The 6,984-nt window shown below is 44.7% G+C and overlaps 1 long non-coding RNA gene across 1 annotated transcript; it reads right to left on the minus strand.

Annotated features, from left to right (window-relative positions):
- Positions 1–4,190: 4,190 nt before the first annotated feature.
- Positions 4,191–6,067, minus strand: LOC126052743 (uncharacterized). Its single transcript, XR_007510133.1, has 3 exons — positions 5,986–6,067; positions 4,881–4,929; positions 4,191–4,395 (listed from the first exon to the last, which is right to left on the minus strand). It is a non-coding gene; the product is annotated as an uncharacterized LOC126052743 (long non-coding RNA).
- Positions 6,068–6,984: the final 917 nt, after the last annotated feature.

Below are 6,984 nucleotides of genomic sequence, written 5' to 3' on the forward strand. Positions count from 1 at the left end.
CCTGTTGCTTGATTTGCAGGAGCTCGTCTCCACCACCAGTCCAGGCAGAGAGCTGTCTTTCTACCTGGATTATAGCTGAAATTGTAATTGTTCCCTTATTTCTTCTTGAATGGTCCTTTCTGTTGTCTCTGCTGAATTACTGGTGTCCTCATCATTTACTTCTTTGCACATGAAACAAAATCAGGCATTTTCATCTCTTCTCATAAGGAAGGCCCACAGGTCTGTAAAAAATTTCATTGCCTTAGTCTGAACATTTCCCTTTTGTGTCCTTTGATTAGATTAAATATACTTCATTAACAACAATAACAGACCAGACCAAAGAGTGACATCTCCTGTCATGCAACAATAACAGACCAGACCAAAGAGTGACATCTCCTGTCATGCAGTGGTCTTTTCCAAGAAATAGGTTTTCCTTCCCTTTATTTCCTTTTTTTTTTTTTTTTACACTTTTTGCTTTGCCTCTTCTTAATATTTTTGAAAACTTAATTGGATTTATTTTGGGGGCATTTTTTTGTCTCACACCAAATGGCATTTTTGCAATACCGATCTTCATTTAGAGAAGGAAAAAAAAAAAAAAAAAAAAAAAAAAAAGGCTGCCCAAGAACAGCTTTGCAGCTATATTTGACCCACTTTGTACAATAGCCACCACCCAAAGTAACTTCTGCTGTGTAGCTCAGCTACCACACTAGTGCTGCAGTGTGTTTAAATTGCTCTGCAAATGATGGGTAAAAATAAGTGAGCTAGACATAAAAGCAGAGGGTGAGTGAAAGAGCAGGCAAGAGAGAGGTGTCCTCAAATAGATTATATGGGTCAAGTCATGCAAGTGGTTTTATTACTGCTGATTAATTCTGTCAGCTGCTATGTTAATGTGCTGCATGGCATGAGCGGGCACCAGGCAAAAGTACAAGGAAGCTGAGACTATTCTCTAAATAAGGATGTGGCCCAGACTGCTTGAAGTGGTGTGCGTGTGTCTGTGCCTGGCAGAGTGATGAGGGATGATAACAGGATGAGAATGAACTCTCTGTTGCTGGGCTTTTGCAATACAGATACATCTCTCTCCAGACTCAAGGAATTAGAGGCAGGTTTTGTATTGCAAACCCCAAGCCTTCAGAAATCTTGAGACGGTCTGACATCATGTATTCTTTAAAATAATAACTATGGATTCTGGTTTTGGTTGCCCTTTATTTTCTGGACTGACAGCATTTCATTTTCAAACCTCCCACTTCCGTAGTAAGGTCTAGAACTGTACTTCATAAAACAGAAAGCCAAAACCTTGCTGTGTGCCAAGAGCTGGGATCTCGGGAAAATTACATGCTGCATGAGCTTCTGATAACATGATGCAAGCTAACCTGGCTGTATGGTCAGACCTCAGGATGGGAAGTACAGTAGAAAGATGTGTGCAAGCTGTGACAGGCTTCATTTGTGAAGATTCAGCATTCAGCAAAAGAGCACCCAGAAGGCTTTGGGAGGTGGTTGCAACACGAGCCTGGCGTTTAAACCAAGAAGGCATTTAGGAGAGGGTGAGGACTGTGAAAGGCATAGGTAGAGCAGCACACAGTCTGCTGGAGGTGGCTGCCAGCTCCCAAGTGAGAAAAACGCATGCAGACTGTGGCGTGACAGCTTGCCGGACCGGCTTCTTCCCCGGCGTGCTGGGTAAGCCGCGGCTCTGTCTGCCCTGGGCTGCGTCCCTCACCGGGCAGCAGGGCTGAGCCCTTCTGGCGCTGCGGCATCTGCCCCGGGCTATCACCCACCGCGTCCTCCACCCGCGCCCTCCACTCCTCTCGCCGAAAACAAGGCGCGTGCATTGCTGCAATGGCGGGAGCTCTTCCACTGCTCCAGACGGTTGCGGTTTTTATCCTTCAGGAAGCGTTCTTTCCCAGCACGGAGTTGACAGCAGTAAGCCGGCACGGCCTACCCGGCCTTCCTGCGATACGTGATGCCCCCGCAGCTGTCTAGCAAAATTCCCCATTTCCGACGCGTGACGGGGACTTGAAGTGCTGCCTGCAGGGCCCCGAAGGAGCTGAACCTCGGAAGAATCATGACATGGCCAGGAGGGGACAGTCGCTTAGGGCCAGGGCAGGGTGAGGGGTTGGTTTTCCTGGGAGCAGGAGGCGGGTGGTCCGCTGGCTCTGGTGTGAGAGGCTGTGTGCAGGGGGCTGCTCGGGGGGGCCACGCAGGAAAGCCCCTGCCATTTTTTGCCTGTGCTGGACCGCTGTGCGTGGCAGTCCCCCGGGGACTGCCAGAGGAAGACCAGGGGGTAGCAAGCAGGGGAAAGTCCCCTGGGCTCCTGGGACACGGGACCCCCTTGTCAGGCCAGCGTCACCCATCTCCTATCCCCATGGGGGCCCCTCTCCTGCCGCAGCCCCCAGGATGCTCACTGCCATGGCAAGGCCACACTCCCAGCAGCCCATGGCCGGGGTCACACGCGTGGCAGTAGCCCGTGGCTGGGGGTCACACGCGTGGCAGTAGCCCTGCTGGGACCCTGCCCTGAGGAGCTGGCTGGGCTGCAGACCTGCCTGCCAGCAGCTGATCCTCTCACCTATGGTGTTCATCGTAACGTGCATCGCTAACACAATAATAATCTTTAAAAAATCACTAAAGCCAGGAAGCTGATGTCTTTTTATACCAAAACTCTCACCATCGGTTTCCTCTGGACTTAGGCCCTCTTATACAGTTCCTCTGATTCCTGCACCAGCAGACATCATGGCTGCATGATACAAATAACATTTGTGGCTTAAACTCAATCTGCTGGAACAAAATCCAGGGAGAGGGTAACTTGTTTGATGATCTTATAAACTTCCCTGAACAACAAAAAGTCCTCTATGGGGAGTGAGGAGTGGCTGGGGAAAGAACAGGCTGAAAGTGGTTTCAGATTGTGCTTCGAAGAAGAGTTTATGTTCCTCAGAGCTTGTTCATTTCTTCCAAATATGCCAACTAGTCTAATAAAAGAAATTGTCTTTCCCTAGAAGCCTTGCCTTGCCTTGCTTATAGCCATAGTGATAACAATCTGCTATTGAGAGATACTATAGTGATGAATAATGTGGCACTATTTGAGAGCGTCTGCTCTAAGAGTGCCTTGTTGCTGCAGGAGACTTCTCTCTCACTTTTTAGTAGAGGTTTGCATGGGCTTATGGATTTGCAAGGGAAACTCAACTCTGGCTAAGGCCTTGCTATCATTTCAATTGACATTTGCTTAATAAAAGATGTCCCGTGTCCAGCATGCTACATTTTAGCCCAGAGCAAATACATCTGGTCAACTGGTGCGGGATGGAAATCTTGACGGTCTCAGCTGTAATCAGTACAACTGTGTGCTGCTGTAATGAGCAACAGACAATGTGAACGTCAAGTTACCAGAATCTGTTTTCATCAACACTCGCTCTATTTAATAGGCAATCTTTTTTTTCTTTCCCTGTGGCTATTAGCAAAGTGTCTTTTTTTTTTTTTCCCTGCTAAAATATGGGTATGGTTGTAGATCAAAGAAGAATGACACTATTTTATATATTGATTGCACTACACTTCCCTGCAGGAAAAAAAAAAAAAAAAAAAGAATGAATATACAACAGGAAATGCAGATGTTGCAAAAAGCTCCCTTCTTTCTGAATTTCTCTGAGATAATGTACATAGCTGCTCATTGTACAAATAAAAATGTGTCTTAGATGTGGGTAGTTTTGGTGCCTGACATTTGGCAGATAAGTTTATTCTTTGTGAATTTGTGAAAGGATATTAGGATAGTTTTATTTTCTCTTTTTCCTTCTCAGTAAGGGGGCTGGGGGGACTGGATTTGAGTGGCAGGAAATGAAAAGCAGGCTGGAGGGGAGAAGGATAGAGACTGAGCGGTTGAGAATATGGTCAGAAGGCTGAATGCTGACAAAAATGGGAAGTAGTCCTATGCGCTGGCACATGCTTGAAGAACTAATTTAGCAGCTTTCAGTGCGGCTAGAAGTGGTGTTAATTTTTCTAAGGGGAGCCATAGTTGTTCAACAGGCTTGGGGGGGGGGGGGGGGGCGACTCCAAATTACTGTAGCAGGAGCAGGAGTATGTAACATTCACAGGAGACAGCACAAAGAGGAGAAACGAAGAATTACAGGGTGCGAGATTGCATTGCATAAGGAAGATAGTGGGTGTTATCGGGAGACTGAGTGAATGAATTACTCAGAGAGTGGTCTTCTCCTCCTCCATCTTACCTCCTCTGTCTGTGTTTGATGTTTCTCTAAATTCAGCCAGTTCCTCTGTGATGTCCTGTCCTTCAGTCCTCTCATCCCTTCCAGAAGAGGGGTAGCCATGAATCCTGGTACCGATACCAAGGACCTGGCACTGCCAAGCCCTACATCAGTAGCAAGCGATCTTTCTGGCCACTTGGCTTCACTTGATTTTGGAGAAGGTAGTCAGAGATACCTGAAAGTGAAAGGAAGTTGAAAGACATTTTGCATGTGACGACAAAAAAATCATCTTACCACTGATGATTTTTTGTAACTAAAAATAGGCTCTGAATATGTGATAGCATGAAAACTCTTTTTAATAGGTACCATGCTCTTTCTGAGTACTTAACCCCTTTCTTCTGGCAGACTACTCCAGTTTTTCTTATGCCCCCTTTGTAGCCTCATTTTTAAGGCAAGGAGGCTCAGTTAAACTCAGATCTTACACGTGTAGGAGAAAAGCCCTGAAATCTGATCTGCTGAAAGAAAACATACCCTAACTCTGGAAATTCATTCCAGAATATGGACTTTAGGGCCTGCCAGTGAAAGAATAACAGAAGCAGAAGGGAAAATGCATGTTTTAAACTGACAGCTTGTATATTTTATTCCTGATGCAGAAAGACAAATTGCTACATGAGTGAGCATGCACCAGAATGCGATTAAATCTAAATCCAGCGTACTCACCTTCTCCAAAGCAGGGCCTTGCACAGAGCTCTTTTCTGGGTGATTCTGTCTGTTCATGGAAAAATGAGGTGGTATCTTGTCAGAAACCCAGGCCAGGCAACATATGCACGCCTTTTTACCCAGCTATTTCTTTAAATCCTCTGAAATATAAAATTTGAATGTGCAACGAAACAGCCAGAAAAGCATCCTGAAAATATTTGGGACCACACTTAGCAAAAAAAGAACCTTTTTTTAACACAGCTTCAGAAACAGCAAGCATGGTGCTGCTCTGCAGTTTAATTAGCTTGTAAATGGGTACAATGGCTCTGACACTTTGTCTTCTCAAGGAAAGACTCTTTCAAGTTGATCTAAATGAGATTTGCTATCTCATACAAAGGAAAATAAGACTTTGGAATCACTAATGAAAATTGTGAGAGAGAATGCTGCCTCCGCTAAATGCAATGGATTTTGGAAAGGGTTCATTTTAGGTGCATGGTCATGTAAAAAAGTACAATTTGGCTCACCAGCTGTCAAAAAAAGGCTTCCAGTTTCTGCTGTAAGCAATACAAATAATAATACAGATAAACAAAATAAATAGAGTTGTTAAAAATTAATGCTAATGTAAACAAAAGCAGAATCTGGCACAAAAAAAGAGACACACTAATTTCCCTCTGCAGACAAAGAGGTAAAAAACCAGCATCATAAAAAAAAATCAGTTTTTAGAACTCTTTCACTGTTCATCGTTAAGGGCTATTTAGTGATCTAAAGCTTCTGCAAGATGTATGGAAGGAAGCTGACTCTAGACAACTACAAATCTGGGGAAGAAGTCCACTAAAGCTAGCATATACAAATCGCAGAGGCTCTATTTGCGGGAATAGCCATTAGCAGAATGATCCCATAAACCTGAAACTAATATTATTTCACTGGAAAATCACAGGTTTTTATGCATAGTACTGCAGAGCAGCACCATACAAGTTCCTCTCAGGCAAAATTTTCTCTGACATCTACAGTAGCTTAGCCGAGTAAAAACTGAAGTCTAAACCGTGTAAAGCAAAGAGAGAAAGTCCAGTAAGCAGATCCAATTTCTCATTCTGTGTGATGACTCTTCTCTTGCTTGATCCCTTACCCGTAAATCAGTGAAGCTCCGTGTGAGTTTTTGAATAGGAGTTTTCAGGGAAAATCCCGGGCGCTGCAAGAGTCAGTAGGTGGCATGTTTCCCTCTGAGTCAGCCAGCCCTCAGTCACACCTCCAGAAAGTTTGGAGGGATTGCCGACAGCCCCGTCTTTCAACCAGCGCTGACCCAAAGCCTGACTTTGCCTCTGACCGTGGGGACCAGGGCCTGGGCACGGCCGACACTGGTGGGCACCGCCGACACTGGTGGGCAGCACCGATGCTGGTGGGCACCCCTCACGTCTGCGTCCCTGGTGTCCGCGAGGGGGTGAGGCTCTCGCCCACTGCCAGATTAAGACATTTTCCTGCATGAATAGTGATGGTAATGCTGGTACCCTGGCAAAAGCTCTGATTCACCCGCTGTGGTTTTGTTTGTGGAAAATTTTAGATCAAGCTGTAAATAACAGTTCAGTGATCACTACATTTGTCTGTAGTGCCTTCAACTGCTCTCTCAAGAGAGTAAGGCTGTGCCTTCTTCACCTACCCCAGCATTATTATCATCATCATCATCATCATCATCATCATCATCATCATCATTATTTAGTATTAGTATTAGTATTAGTATTAGCATGTGGTGCTGAACTGGCTTTTAAGTAGACAATTGCCAGGCAAGAATTTCCATCTATTATTTTGCTACATCCTTCAAGTTTCCTTGGTATTAGCAGAAGCAAAGGTTTTGGCCAAAGTTGAAGGAAATCATGTGAGACACAGTTACCACTGAGTTTTGGTATCTTGACATAATTCCTCTCCTTTTACATCTGTGCTTGCATATGTTTCAGAAATAGAATTACAGAAATCATCTAGACTTACAGATTGATCCCAAACGAGAATCTAAATATTTCACAATTGTGATTGCAATTTTGATTTTCTGCAGTTATAATGCTTTGGAGAAGAGATCTTTACCACGATTTAAACAGTGACATAAGATGTGCTTGGAAAAAAACAGAACAAGCAG

The sequence above is a fragment of the Accipiter gentilis genome, chromosome 30 (genome assembly GCF_929443795.1).
Source record: "Accipiter gentilis chromosome 30, bAccGen1.1, whole genome shotgun sequence".
In the NCBI taxonomy this organism is placed as follows: Eukaryota; Metazoa; Chordata; class Aves; order Accipitriformes; family Accipitridae; genus Astur; species Astur gentilis.